The sequence below is a fragment of the Chlorocebus sabaeus genome, chromosome 3 (genome assembly GCF_047675955.1).
Source record: "Chlorocebus sabaeus isolate Y175 chromosome 3, mChlSab1.0.hap1, whole genome shotgun sequence".
NCBI classification, from domain to species: Eukaryota; Metazoa; Chordata; class Mammalia; order Primates; family Cercopithecidae; genus Chlorocebus; species Chlorocebus sabaeus.
In genome coordinates this window covers 12,827,477-12,843,108 of record NC_132906.1, presented here as the reverse complement: position 1 = coordinate 12,843,108, position 15,632 = coordinate 12,827,477, and the positions used below count along the sequence as shown (strand labels likewise).

Here is a 15,632-nt window from a genome sequence, read left to right as displayed (position 1 = left end):
ACTATCATACAAACCCAAATCAAGAGACATTCTATAAAACATCTGGCATATATTCTCCAAAAGCATCAATGTCATTAAAAATAAACAAAGGCTGAGATTTTGTTTCAGAATAAAGGAGAACAAAAATACATCACCAACTAAATGCAATTTTACATCTTAGACTGAATTTTGTACGGAAAAATACATTATAAAGTACATTTGGAGACAGTTGCCAAATTGGAGTATTGACTCTACAATAGATAAAAAATATATCAGCATTACATTTTCTGAATTTGATAGCTGAACACTGGTTATACAAACAAATAGCCTTGTTCTTAGGAAATACATAGTGAAGTATTAAAAGATAAAGAGGAGTGGCCCAAAAATGATAAAAAAAAATTTGAGAAACAGAATGCTAAAGCAAATGGGACAAAATGTTAAAAATTAGTGAGTTTGCTAGAGATTACAAGGCATTTCTTCATGCCATTCTTACAAAGTTCTGTTAAGTTTAAATTTATTTTAAGACAAACTTTTTAAAATTTACAAAGTTTATTATATACTAATATCAAGCAATCTCCAAACTTTATCATTGAATAGAATAACCAAGATGCAGAATGACATGCTACTATTTATATAAAATAAGGTGGGTATCTGTACATATACACACATGTACATTCATGTACATACACATGTACATATTTTCTTGGATATGCATAGACTATCAAAAGATAAAAAGAAATTGGTAACACTCTTGGTCCTAGAGAGAAAAACTGAAGATGAGAGGGAACTTTCACTTTATAGCCTTTGATCTTCTCGAAGTTTAAATCATCACTCAATCCAAATAATAAATAAATGGGCAAAGATGTAAGTGTCTGACAAAGCCATATATTGGTAAGAATGTGGAACAGTGACATGTCTCATATACCACTGAGGGAGAATAGAGGGAAGGAAGGTGTGTGTTCATGGGGAGCACAGACAGTTTGAAATATGAAGCAACAGGCATGCCAAGCCTCAGGGAACTGTTCCTGTCCTTTCAGGTCGTGGGAGACTGGGAGATAACGGCAAGTTTTCATTTACTCATTCGACAAACACTGTTGTGTGTTTAGACCCAGGGAGGCACAATCAAATCAACAAGAGACACACGGCCTTCTTCCTTTCTCCTCCTCTATGAACTCTTCTCTATCTCCTCTGTGGGCACTTTATTGTGGCCTGTCTCTGTCCTCAAGGATTCAACCCCGTTTTCCTTCTCTTTCAAGGCTAGGAATAATGCCTGACATTTTACAAGCCAATGACCTAAAGTCCATACATTAAACGTTTTCTGGACATCTCTATTTACATATTCCATAGTTACCTCTTGAGGAAATACAAGAATTTTGCCAATGCAAGACCCCTCCATACCAATACAGAAGAGAGAGAGAACAGTTTAAAACCAAGTAGGTATTACCCCAGGCATATGTGCATGTAAAGGCAGCAGGAAAGTATCTATAGTGTCTGTACAGAATTTCACACAAATTTATTTGTAAAGGTAGAAGACAGAACAATTACAATTATCTTACCTCCATGAGAGACAAGAAGACACAACTGTTGTGTGTGATTGTCTACATATACCCCTAGACAGTCTTCAAAGTTCATCATGGATGTGTGTGTTTACAGTCTCAAGGGGCAGAAGGCTTATGATCTTGCCTTGTGAAATCCAAGGTCAGATGCTTTATGCAGACCTTAGCGTTTTGAAGGAGATACCCTTGGGAAGAGAACCTGGAGGAGGCAGTCACCTCTCTCCTCTTTACTAAAGAAAATGTGATCATCTTGCACTGACATTTAACAGCTTGATCAATTTGCCCTTCCATTCCACAAATGAATTATTTCCTAAACTGCGGTCATCTCGTTTGCCTCTAGCACCAGCCTTCTCCTTCCTCTGAATCCTGTCCCTCGGCATGGCAGTGAATGGCCCTGCCCATCCAACAAGTCTGTGTCCAAGCCAGAAATCAAGACATTACCTTTGACTCTTCATCTCTATTCCAGATTCAAGTCCCCTCTCATATGGCATTGGAAATTCCTGGCATCATACCTCCTCAATATCTATGAAGTCTGTCTCTTCGCTGTGCCCTCACTGCCCTGTGTAATTCGGGCCACACCACCTCCTGTCTACTCTGGGTGTCCACAGCAGCCCATTCTCTGGCCTCCCTGCTTCCAGGCATGGGCTCCGTAGGCATGAGGGGGGTTGTGGCAAACAGATTTGGAAGCAGGAACAATTTGTGTTTATTTCTTTTCATCCAAAGAAAGATTTAATAGAAAATAGAGCCATAAAAAATGATTCTTCAGTGCCCTCCTTGTATTATTTTACCCCTATTTCTGAACCTCTGCATTTTAGAAAAAAAGCATTCTTTATTTTACTCCCTTTTCACATTTTACAACCTATTTCTTCTCCTCTCTCACTTTTCTGTTCCATGTAACATTCACCCAAACCCAAATATTAACAAGAAAGTAAAATATCCTAAGATAACAAACAGTAATGTGTAGATTTCATGTGGCCAAGTGCCATTCCCTCCAGGGTCAGTGTTGGCAGCTTCTGTAGAATGGGAAGTTTCGTCCTGGTGTAGCAGAGTCCCCAGAATGGACCAAGGCATTTGGCTACACAGTAAAGATTGCACTGATGATGAACAACAGATGAGACAGCCTGTAGAATAAGAAAGGAGCTTTCGGGGTTTAAGATGTAAAATCAGTTAGTGTGTCGTACATTTGTTTGTCTCTCCACAATTTGCAAAGCCCTTATATTAAGACAGCAGACTTTTTTCCTTGGAAATGAATTTGCCAAACGCTTGCACAATTGGGAATGCACTGGGGCATTGTTGGAAGGGAGATGTGGGGTAGGGGGTGATGAAGCAGCGAACAGTTATGGATACAAAGGGGAACAGCAGCAAGGCAGGCAACTGGGGGAAAAATGATATGATGACTTGGGCAAATGGCTTGAGCCAGGTTATTTCTCGCTTTGCTCATTTTTGGCTAAGTAAGCAGATCCCTGTGGCTGTGATTTGGTCATTGTTGTTGTTCTTTAATCACTTACGATAGTGGCAGCTCATTTGGTTTCTGAATTTTAAGCCCTGGTGGGAATTTCTTCAGTGTTCCAAGTGAAGAAAGGAAATGGGGTTGTTGTTTTTTATTTGAATCCTTTAAATCTTACGAGAAGAAAACATGTCATGTAGTTGTAATTTTATGGTGTCATTCATACTGCTATTCTGAAAGCTGTGTTGGTGTTTCCATTGCAAATTGGTCCTTTCATAGGTTGATACCTGTCAGGAAATACTCTAGGGATGGAAATGTACCACCAACACACTTTCTGGTTCACCTGCCACATAGCTCAAATTAATATAGCTACTTTTGCCTTTACTCAGCTTTTATCATCGAAAAAATAGAAACATCAAACATAAATATTTTTAGCCTAATGTAAAGAAAAAAGTCCCTTTCTCTGGCATGTGGCACTCTTTTTCATCTTACAGAAAGAGGAAAAACAAGTCCAAGAGTAGTAGGTACACCTGTCACTTGTTCATACAAAAGTCAGGTGAAACACCAAAGGTGACACACTTACAAGGTGCTCTGTGAAAACCACCAGATCTGTCTCTTCGAGACTCCATGCACTGGATCCAAAGTCAGACTAGTTAGCCAGAACAGTAAATATTCTGTGTGTATATTTAACGAAGTATTCACCTTTCTCATACTGAAGCAGGATATTTTCCTGACCCCTTCACGGGACTCACGACGGGATGCTTCATTTACTCAGCTCACCGCTCTCAATCCTTGTGGGAGGCAGTGTGTGTAAGCGAACAAGATGGGAACTGGAGTGCATGAGCACTGGCCATTTCAACGCCGGCTGGATCAAACTCCACTGACTCAGACCCACTACATTCCACCCCTCACAGGAGGGAACACATAGGTAAGCAAGTGCAGAAGCTGGAGCAACCTCTTTTGGACACTGACAGGAGGAAATTTCATACATGTCCTGCAGCAGTGTCCAGGCAGGGCGCCTGCGACTAACAAAGCCCCAGAGGGTGTGTGACAGTGCTCTTCTGGCTCTGCTGTCCCTAGGCAGCTTCTGTGTTAACAGCTCAGTGGGCTCTTTGCTTTTTCGCATGAGGCGGCTGACCTCTGCCAGGAAAGGCAAAAGGCCAGTGTGACAGCCCTCTGCACCCGTGGCTCCCAAGCTTTGTCCAGCATCAGGGAAAAATGAGGTCACATGACCAAACTGAAGCTGGGAAATGCAGGGGATTTTATTGCCAGTGAAAGTGGCTCTTAGCGGGGAGGGGAGCTGAAAAGAGGATGAGGTGTGTAGATAATCTTCCTCTGAAGTCCGGCCGTCTTCAGCTGATTCTTCTCTGAAGTTATGCCATCTAGCTGTCCCTCTGAAGTCAAGCCGCTTCTCTCCAATGTCCAACCATAGTCCCTGATGTCCAGCTGCTTCTCCCCTCTGCCAGCCGATTCTGGGGTCTTTATGGGCACAGGATGGGGGGCAGGGTGGGCCATGGGTAGTTTAGGAAAAGGCAACATTCAAGTGGGAAAACAGGGAGAGAAGCTGTCACTTTGGGTCACGGGTTTCAGGCTTTTCAGATTGAGAACTGAGTTTTGGCAGAGACCCACCCTTTTCTCCTTAGAATTTCTCTGCCTCCTGTCCCTATGAATAAGAAAATGTCCTTATGAGTGCTAAGCTCTCCTATTGTCCTATGAAGACATCAAAATCTCAGGGACAACTGTTTTTGGTGTTGCTGTTTGTTATCTAAAAATATGTTTTTTTCCCCTGCTGATACAGATCTTTAATAATAGTGATTTATGATTTAGATCCCTGAAAGCTAAGTCTAGAAGGTGCTCTGAAAGAAGATTTATTTCACTTGCTTTCATAAATAAGTACTAAACTACCCGAAGCTTCAGTTTCCTCATTTGTGAAGTACCATTAATAAGGCTTTAATTTCTTTTTATTTTATATAATCTTGAGTAAAACACCTATGTATGATAAAGTGAAAAATAGTCAAATAGTATATAAGGAGATACAAAAGGGCGAAACATGTCTTTTACCCATCCGAATTCTACTTTCACCATTTCCCCCCTCCCTAATCCAGTCTCTTACGAGTCCTTCCAGAGTGATGCCTTGTTGTATATATTTATATACATATGTGCATATATGGATACATGCATATGCATATGTCCTTTCTTTTTATTCCAGACATTTGCAGAATATTATAGGATTTTAATTAAAAATTAAATTGTCCTAGTTCTAACAATTCAGTTTCTTCTTTATATTTTATTCTCTTCAGCTGTTATATGCTAAGGAGTCTTGACATTTTTTTAAGTAGATGTCAATCATCTTTTATGTGGGAGGGTGTTTCTTTCACCAAATAAATAAGTTTCTGAGAGTGTGTCTCTCAAAAATTAGAATAGTGCTATGCTCTGTGCACACCAATGACACTTGATGAAAACTGTATAATGACTGAAAATATGGGTAGATAATATTTTGGTTGTGACATTCTGATGCAGCTTTTTTGATGGTAGCTATTTTGACTACTAATTTTTAAATTTTTGCATGCCAATATTAATTTTGCATAATTTTTCACACTTGCCAATTTAACAATTTTCCGTCTAGAAGACTCTTCATTATTTTTGATAATGATTTTTATGTCTTTTCAACAACAACCAACTCTCCAACCAATCGAGTATCCTGTAATTCAATTTAAGTCTGACATTCACTACACAGATAGAAATGATCCTAAAGGTTAAGGGATCAGTCTCACAGACTGCCCCACTCCAGATGCCAGCTGCAAATGGGAACCCTAGACTACTCACACTTCTGAGCAGCCAGTTACATACTGAGATGTTTCTGGGACTCCCTCTTGGGTTGGATAACTCACTAGAATGACTAAAAAAACACCAAACTTACACTCATAGTTTTATTTTAAAGAATATAACTCAGAAACAGCCAACGGAAGAGATGGATAGGACAAGGTATAGGATGAGGTGTGGAGCTCCCATATAGGACAAGGTATGGGGTGAGGTGTGGAGCTCCCATACCCTCTCCAGGCAAGCACCTGGAAGTATTCACCAAATTCATGGTTTAAGAGTTTCCATGGAGGCTTCATTATGCAGGCATTATGATTAAATCATTGGCCATTGATGCCCTTCTCTTCCCAGAAGTTGAGGGTGGGGCTGAAATTTCTAACCCTCTAATCACATGGCCTGTCTTTCTGGTGAGCCACTTAGAACTTCAGTTTTCTCAACTGTGATATGCCAAGAACAAGAAAGCCTTAATTTTTCTTTATTTTATTTAATCTTAAGGTCATAGCTGCATATGATAAAGAGAAAAAAATTAAAATAGTATGTAAGAATATACAAAAGGGAGAAGTCCCTAATCTGAGGGTAAGACCTCCATCATGAGTAATCTAATCGACCATACAAAAAAATAAAAATAAAAATAAAAAAACACTCATGCTTGCATGGTGGCTCACTCCTGTAATCCTAGCACTTTGGGATGTCAAGGCAGGAGGATCACTTGAGCCCTGGAGTTTGAGACCAGCCTGGGAAACATGATAAGACTCCAGCTCTAAAATAAATAAAAAATAAATTAGCTGGGCATCGTGGTGCATGCTTGTAGTCCCAGCTACTCGAGAGGCTGAGGTGAGAGAAGCGTTTGAGCCTAGGAGGTCTAGGTTGTAGTGAGCCATGATCATGCCACTGCACTCCAGCCTGGGTGACAGAGTGAGACCCTGTCATAAATAAATAAATAAATAAATAAATAGATAAAACAGTCTTATCACTTAGGCAATTTCAAGTGTTAGAAGCTCCATGATTTTTTTTTATATACCACAACCATATTTTTGCTATGACCAATTTTCATTTTCTTTAAGAAAATTATGGAGCTGTTCATTCTCTTAATTAAAAATAGCACCAACAAATATCAAATTTATAATCATGCATTGGTCTGGTTTTGGACTATTAGGTTCACCAATTTATTTATCAACCTCTCCACTTAACACCAATAGAATGCTATTACTTTTTTAATATGTTGATACATGATGACAAGTCCTTCCTCTTTTTCAAAATTTTCTTGATTATGTTTATATTTTTGGTCTTCCCAATGGGATTTAGAATCAGCTTGTCAAATTCCATGAAGAATCTATTGGAATTTGGATTTGAAATGCATTGAATTTATGGATTCTTTTAGAGAAACTAGACATCTTTTATTTAATCTTGGTGAAGAGGTATAATATTTCAAACAGAATTCTAAGGTGGCCCCAAGAGTGCTGCCTTATAGTGTACACGCCCTATATAAACCCTATTCTTTGAATACTGGCAAGGCTTGTGTATATCATGGGATTTTACTCCCATGATTATGTTACCGTATGTGGCAAAAGGGATTTTGCAGATGTGGTTAAAGTTCCTGATCAATTGATCATGAGTTAATAAAAAGGGAGATTATTTGGAGCTGGGCCTCATCTAATCAGGTGAGTCCTTAAGAGACAAGAAGTAGCAGCAGACACTCTCTGCAGGCCTTGAGGAAGTAAATTGCTGTTGTGAGCAGAGGGAAGTCATGTGACAAGGAACTGAGGGCAGCCTCTAGGAGCTGAGTACAGTCTCTGAGCTCACAGCTATCAAGAAGACAAAGAACCAGTCCGGCTCGGTGACTCATGCCTGTAATCCCAGCAGTTTGGGAGGCCGAGGCAGGCAGATCATTTGAGCTCACGAGTTTGAGACCAGCCTGGCCAACATGACGAAAACCCATCTTTACTAAAAATGAAACAAATTAGCTGGGTGTGATGGCACGTGTCTGTAATCCCAGCTACTCAGGAAGCTGAGGCAGGAGAATCGCCTGAATCTGGGAGGCAGAGGTTGTAGTGAGCCAAGATTGCACCACTGCACTCCAGTCTGGGTAACAGAGCAAGACTCCATCTCAAAAAAAAAAAAAAAAAAGGACAAAGAATCACAAGAATATGAATTCTGGGAATCATCTGAATGTGCTTGGAAGAAAACTCAGAGCCACAGAGGAGAAAACAGCCTGGCCAACACCTAGATGTTAGCCCTGTGAAACCCAAGGCAGACAGCCCATTTACACCATGCCCTGACTTCTGATCTACTGAACTGTGAAATAAAAATTGAGTGATGTTTTGAGCCACAAAATTTGTGGTAACTTGTAGTGGAGCAGTAAAACATAAATACATACACCTCTAATGTTGGTAGGCACTTCTAAGTTTTTTCCTTAAAATATTTCCATATTTTTAAAACCTATTTCTAAAGTTTTAAAAATCTTATTACTAGAGGGAACGAGATTTTTTTATTTATCATGTAATTAATTATTGTCACTACAGAAACTAGTGATGCTAAAACTAGTGATGTTTTAAGTTCATCTGGTATCCGGCCACCTTGCTAAACATAATCATCTTATTCAATTCATTTTATTTTATTCTTGCCTATATATATACATATTTATTCATTTTCTCATCTTATTGCACTAGCTAGAATTTCCCACACAACATTGAATGTTGTCGATGATAATAGGCTTTCTTTTCTTATTTTATAACCTAATGGGAGCACACCCAGCTTTTCACCATGAATTTTGATATCAGTTCTGATTTCTGGTAGATACTTTTCATAATATTAAAGAAATATTCTTCTATGCTACTTTGGAAAAAGGTTTTTTTTGTCATTTGAAATCATGGCTAGGCATTCCTTTTTAGCAACTATTGAATGATTTTTGTGCTCTTTTGATCTGTTAATGTAATGAATTACAATGATACGTTTCTCATGTTAATGTTTCTTGCATTGACTAAACACTTCTTGGTCTTTTAATACACTGTTAATATTTTATGTTGAATTTTTACATGCACTTTTACAAATTAGAATGGCATAGAGTTTTATTTTGTGGTGCTGAACTGCCTAAAACATATGGCTAACGGATTAAAATCTTCAGATACACAAATTTATACTAATTGATTTCTCAACTGTATGCCCTTATAAACACAAACACAGATTCACAGTTTAACAGGTAAACCCCATGGATGTAAACTAAAATCTCTACACGAACCAGCAAATATACATAAATGAAGCCACTTCAGTAGGTCTGTGTACTGTGGACAAGTGCTAGACACTCTGGCAGAGAAGCCCATGATCCACCTAAAGAGAGCAGCCTCCGCTCAGGTCCAGCCAATGACTGCTGGTGGAAATGTGACTACAGTGTTGCCAGATCTACCAGATATTTTCTAAGATTTGACCCAAATCAAAAAAGAAAATAAAAAGAAAAACCACCCTCTGGGCCTTGTTTGTAACTTTTGAATTAGGCGGTCAATCTTAGGCTTACCATAGTCATGCACATAAAAAAAGTGTCACTTATTTCTTTAGACAATCAGAATAAGAAGAAAAAAAGTACGTCCTGTGAACTTTCCATCAATAAATAGACCAGCAAACATCTTTAAAGAGTCCTCAAGAAAGGCAGGTTTCTTTAAACATTAAAGTGCAATTTAAAATGTAAGAAAGCAGAGTTGCTTCTGAAAGACAATAAGATCACTGAAGAGTACTTGCTAATCAGATTTTTATGTACAGTGATAAAAATGAACATCTCAAATTGCCTCCAGATCTCATAACTAGCCAAATAAACCTAGACAGGACAGTGAATCATTACTTTTTGCATTAGATGAAAACTATAATTTTCTCTAGGTTAAAAGTACAAAGTTAGAAAGCAGAAAACTTTAGACATTTTTGTAAAACAGAAGCATATCAGCTACACAAGTCTTGGTTGATATAAAGCTCACATCTTCCAAAACCAAAAAAAATAATTATACATACTCTCTTTATCTATCTTCTGCTTTCATAGGATGTAATTGACATGCAACCCTTGCACCTCTCAGGCATATCTACTTAGGCACGGCCACCAAACAGGGCTGCTAACAAAGGTAGTGGTAAGAAAAGGTAAGGAAAAAAGTCTAAGGTTTTGCGTGCCCACCTACACACACTGTCACACCGACACATATACACACAGGAATATCATTGGCACTGTCGACTCTCAAGTCCTCTTCCTATTCCCTAGAAGAATCACAGAGAGTTCACATATTCATCTGGGCCCCATATTACTTTTCTTGCCGAAGTCTAAAGTGTTACTCTTCCATCCATTATCATTAAAATTCGGCACTGAAGCTTCCGCAGATTCTACGGTCCACTCAGCTTCTGCTCTGGAGTTTTATGGAATGACGTTTTGAGAAATGCTATGGCAAAGGTAGGGCCTTTAAAACTATGTCAGCATTGTCTATTCCATCTCTGTGGATAATGTGCCTTCCAATGTTACTGAGAGTCCTAGTCCAATGATCTGTTTGTTTTCAGCTACAAGTTGGATTTATTCTGATCCAATAGGTGCATGGTGTAGTAGTTAGAAGATATCAGGCTGCACTTACAAATACACCCACACATGTAATGATGGAACATAATAGAAACTTCTCTCTCACTCTTTTTTTTTTTTTTTTTTTTTTTTTGTGACGGAGTTTTGCTCTTTCGCCCAGGGGGCCAGAGTGCAGTGGTGTGATCTTGGCTCACTGCAACCTCTGCCTCCCGAATTCAAGCGATTCTCCTGCCTCAGCCTCCAGAGTAACTGGGATTACAGGCACCCACCACCACACCCAGCTAATTTTTCTGTATTTTTAGTACAGACAGCGTTTTATCATGTTGGCCAGGCTGGTCTCAAACTCCTGACCTCAGGTGATCCACCAGCCTCGGCCTCCCAAAGTGCTAGGATTACAGGCGTGAGCCACCGCAACTGGCTGAAACTTCTCATTTATGAGTCAAAATATTCCTGGGCAGCTCATCTCAGTGAGGACTGTCTGTTCCCTTCCCGGCACCAAACTGGTCATGACCCTGCCTTCTCTATTGCCTGTCTTCCACAGCCAGCCAAAACGGGAAAAGAGTATGGAAGAACATGGGTGGAAGATGTTTATGCTAGGTCTAGATATGACAAACATGACTTCTGCACACATTCCATTAGCTATAATTCAGTTATGTAGCCATATCAAACTGTAAAAGAAACCGGGAAATAGGTTCTAGCTGAGTGCTAAGGAGAAGCTGGCAGCAGAAACGGAAGGAGCTAACAGTCTCAGCTACAGATGGGAAGAAATATTATCTAGACCAACAGCTTATGGGTACCCCATAGCAAAAATAGACCCTCTTTCTCTATAGATTTTTTTCTCACTTCCCATTTTTGGTAATATTCATCCCACAGGTTAAAGGACCAAAAAGCTGTCTTTGAATATGAGCCACGTATTTCGTATGTTACAGCATTTGGACACTTAAAGCCTCTGCCCATCTCCTGCCTCCCAAATGTGAGATCCGTTCTCGCTACACTCAAAGCATGGAGACGACAGAAGAAATTTAACCCACGATCTCTGCCCTTCAGACATGTGTAATTAAGTTTCCAGAAAAAAGGGAGACTCAATATATTCATGGATATGATAAAAAGTGATCTAAAAGTACACTATTAAATCTCCTCTCGTTATAGAAGAGGAGAAGCAATGCATCGCTGGGAAGTTCCTGATTCATCACCATATGCGCAGCATGCATGAGTGGTTTAGGGATAAAGAGAAGAAACTGTTGAGGGTTGACTACATTTTTATCAGAAACTAATGTATTAATTGTATAACCAGTGATTTTAGATACAAAAAAAAAAAAAAATCTCACGCCTAGAAAGCTTGACAGTACGCCATTTTAATTTTTTTGGTTTTTGTCCTCTAGTTTTCTCTTGTGTCACACTGGATGAGTGAAGAACTCATTAAATTGCATTTCACTTTTCTTCTGTCTTCCTTCTTAAAATAATGAAATCAAAGTTGAGAATTACCGTGATTAGAGAAGGGCCTGTGATGAGTGCAGGGAAACGGTTTATGTCTAACAACTATTTAATCAGAGCGTTACCAAGATCCATCTGTAGCTTTAAAAGAGATTTTCTTCCAAGTTTTGCTGTATTGAAATGCAGTGCAAAACTCTGCATTAAACCACGAATTCTCCAAATTCAATAAAAGGAAGTGTAAAAAGATATTTTCTTCAAATGCCTCCAGCTGGCCATCTGCCCTAATCACATACAGGCCTCAAAATTGTTTTCTACTGACAATAATAGGCTCTATAAAGAGTATTACTGTGGAGTGATTTGAGAGACTGTGGAGAGTATTGTGACCCCTCGCCTCGGTGGAGCGGAGCGCGCCTGGATGGGAATACAAAGTTAGAAAAAGAGAGAGAGGCCGAGCCTTTGGTGTGCGGGTTCCTCTTTAGCTGCTATGGCATGATTCTCAAATCTTTCCAAGGAGCAAGGGACAGCTGATTAGCTGCTGGTCTTCTGCCCTCTGAGGGCAACCCCGCACAGCATAGATGGTGGTGCAATGATTGCAATAATTCAGCAAAGTAGGAACTTTAAAAATAGCTTACCTTGAGCTACTACTCCAATCATGGCATTCACTGTGCAGTCCCACGTGGCCATGCTCAGGGCCGCGTGATGGGTGAGCACTGTGAATCTGCACAGAGCAAGGGGAAACAGAGGCAGCGAGGAATGGGGAACGCAGTGAGGTTCCCATATTAGTCAGATGGTGTTTCTAAACTCCTGCCTTGCTAAGGAGCAGCCCAGCCCCTTGCACAGTCCAGATTGATGGCACAGAGGACCAGGAAGCACTTAATAGGAGACAGCCTTTTAAAGGAGGGGAGAACACATACCTTGGAATTGAAAAATCTAGGTTCATAACAAAGATATGCCTCCTCTTACATGCTTCCTGCCACCCCCCAGGGACGCTAAATAAATTACCTCCTTGAGCCCCAGTTCCCTCATCTGTGAGGGAAGAATTACAGCAACATGTACCATTCAGGATTGCAGTGTGGAGTGATTGAGATGTCTTTGAAAGGGCTTTGAAAACAGCAAAATAACATAAATATTATTGAGTGATATTAAAGAACAGAAAAGAAATTCTATAAAGAGATCCTAACATCGGGGTCTTATTTCTTTAGGGAGAAATAGCATCATCAAGCAATTTGATAAAAATAAGCAAGTAGATAAGAAATGTAAAACCATAGGATAATGACAGGAGTGGTTCTCATTTACCTAGGCACAGATGCACACGTGCATATGCATATTAAGTTTTCAAAGTGCATCCTTTAAATAGATACTGGCAACAACGGACTGTGGAACAGAGCAATACCCCTAAGATGCCCCACAGTTGTGTCCATAGAAAACATTTATCATGACATGCCCTCTGCACAAGCCTTTATGTGTTGTGAGGGGCATGGCATTCTTACACGGACATAGAGAGGTAGCCACTGGTATCATTTTCCCTTTAGAGACAAGGAAACTAAGGTTCAGAGAAGCTAAGACAGATGTCTGAGGTCATGTAGGTATTTAGTGCTTCAAGGCAAGCTAAAAACCTAGGAAAACAGCCTACACTACTGTCTCAGGTGCAAGAGCTGAGGTTCAGAGACCAAAAGGATTTTCCAAGGTGACTCAACTCATAAACAAAGGAATATTCAATACTAAAACATGAGGCTTTTAACTGCTGGTCTAATGATCAGAGACAAAATGTTAGAGCAAAGAAGGGTAACAGACTTGCTCTATTTCTTCCCTCAATTACACATTTTTAGGTTAAAAGGATTGATTAGAACAGTTAAACATTTACAGTGTTATCTGTATTGACCTGGATAATTTAGGGCCTAAAACTGAAAATCATGGAAAGATCAGAGTTGTAATAGAAAACTTGGCTGACTAATATTTATATTGCCGCCACTACCCCTTCTTCCACATTCCTCCTCATTCTTGATTATTCTCTTGCCCTGGAATTTGCTTGTTTTAGGCATTCGGGTCCCTTAGCAAATTTTGTCATGAGCCAAAATCCCTGCAGCTTTGCCCCCTTGGTTGCCTTTCCCCCTGGCTAGCCTGTCTCACCTTCTTATCAAATTCCCAGACAAATGCGCAGCTAGCTCAGCTCTTGTGTCACTGGGACTTAAGAAAACTGTTTCCTTCACAAGAGAAACATTTTAGCTAATTCCAGAGAAGCTCCTTCCCCATCACAAACTAACTCCCCAAGTAGTCAGGGCTGTCACATCCTTTGTCTGCCAAAGGCAGAGAAGAGAGAACATGAGGGTCCACCTATCTCTCAGTCACAGAGGATGAATGATCTACGCCAGCCTCTCTCCTGCCAAAAATAAATCAGTCACTCTCCACTTGGGTGTCACTGAGCTGCCATTTCTGCCAGCCATGAGAAAGGCTTCTGCATCAGTACCAAGAAGACTCAGACTTGTGAGTTGGGAGACAGCGTACCCTAGTAGAAAAAGCACACAGGCTTGGAAACCTGTCACTAATGGTGCCCACTAGCAGAGGTGCTGAGGGAAACAGGAGACATGATCTACAGGAAACGCTCTTCACTGTTCTGTTCTCAATAGAAGGGGGCTGGGATTGGCCTGAATTCTGATCCACCATTTAATAACTTGGAGACCTGAGCATGTCACTTCACTTTTCTGATCTTCAGTGTTTTCAAGTTGTTCAGTTCAACAGTTAAACATCCAACTGAAGGCCAGAGTTAATTCAACAAATATTCATGGAGTTCCAATGATAAGCAAGACCTATGTTTGCTCCCATCAATACAGCAGTGAATAAACTGCACCCTCTGGGCTCCAATAGAGATTATGGTCTAGAGACAGGCCTCCATAAAAAGGAGGGCTAAATGCTTGATCATGGGGTTATTTTGAGAATTGGATGAGAGAAGAGAAAAACAGTACACAGGCACTCAATGTACATTGTCCCTGTGTTGAATCTTCAGAAATTTACATATATAACAATCAGGTCAATTTCAATAGCTTCAGTAGGGTCTTATCTGAAAGCTTAGTAAGCTCTCCTTATAAGGACCCTCTTATTTAAGAGGATCAAGGACCCTCTTCATAAATTGTACAACATTAAAAACACACCTGAACTTCTGGACTGTGCATATCCAAGTTGATAAATATGGGAACACCTAATTATCGCAAGGTACTCTCCATTTTCCCTTTTGCATATTTGACAAGTAGCTTGGGCTGTTCAGAGGGAAGAAACTATTAACGTTCAAAGCAATAATATTCTGGCAGCTAAAATAGACTGCAGTGACCTCACAATGCCATTTTGGCAATGGCCCTGCAGGAGACATTCAGTAATGGGCTACTTGGGCTAGACCCTCTCAGCTAAAGGCTAGGCCTAGTCTAGTAAAACATGAAAAAGGAAATAGAGGCAACGTTCCAAGTAATTCAGGAGAAAAGCACTTTCATCTCAACTCTCAAGGTACAGTAATTGGCACAAACCTTTGGGCCCTGGCAGTGGAGACCTGGCCGTTGGAACCAAGGTGAAGTCAGTCATGCAGGAAATGTGGAGTGTGGGCTGGGAGTAGAGAGGAAATCATGGGGAGGAAGGTTCATTCTTGTTTCTCATAAGATCTGGATGGGGCTTCACCCACGGCATGGATTTGCCCCTCGTCCAGTTGCGTATGACCAACTCAATGCTCCCGTTTTGCTGACAGAACATATCTAGTTATTTTAATTCATACAGCATTTTTCCAGGCATTACTTTCTTCACTTTAAAGTCAGCAATGGAGTTATTTCTGAACCTAGAGAGCAGTGAGCATGCAAAGTCAGAGACGAGG

General features: G+C 40.1%; 1 protein-coding gene and 1 long non-coding RNA gene across 3 annotated transcripts in view; one reads left to right on the top strand and one right to left on the bottom strand.

Moving 5' to 3' along the window:
• Nucleotides 1-12,025, top strand: part of LOC103214266 (uncharacterized) — a 31,313-nt gene extending 19,288 nt beyond the window's left edge. Inside the window, exons 3-4 of one of the 2 annotated variants that reach the window (XR_489391.3) lie at nucleotides 3,704-3,910; nucleotides 11,219-12,025. This is a non-coding gene — a long non-coding RNA (uncharacterized lncRNA). Of the gene's footprint in view, nucleotides 1-3,700; nucleotides 3,911-11,218 lie in introns of both variants that reach the window. The other variant, XR_005236542.2, reaches the window with a different exon arrangement.
• RFC3 (replication factor C subunit 3) overlaps nucleotides 1-15,632 on the bottom strand; it is a 209,051-nt gene that overhangs the window by 29,167 nt on the left and 164,252 nt on the right. The gene's annotated exons all lie outside the window — the stretch shown is intronic.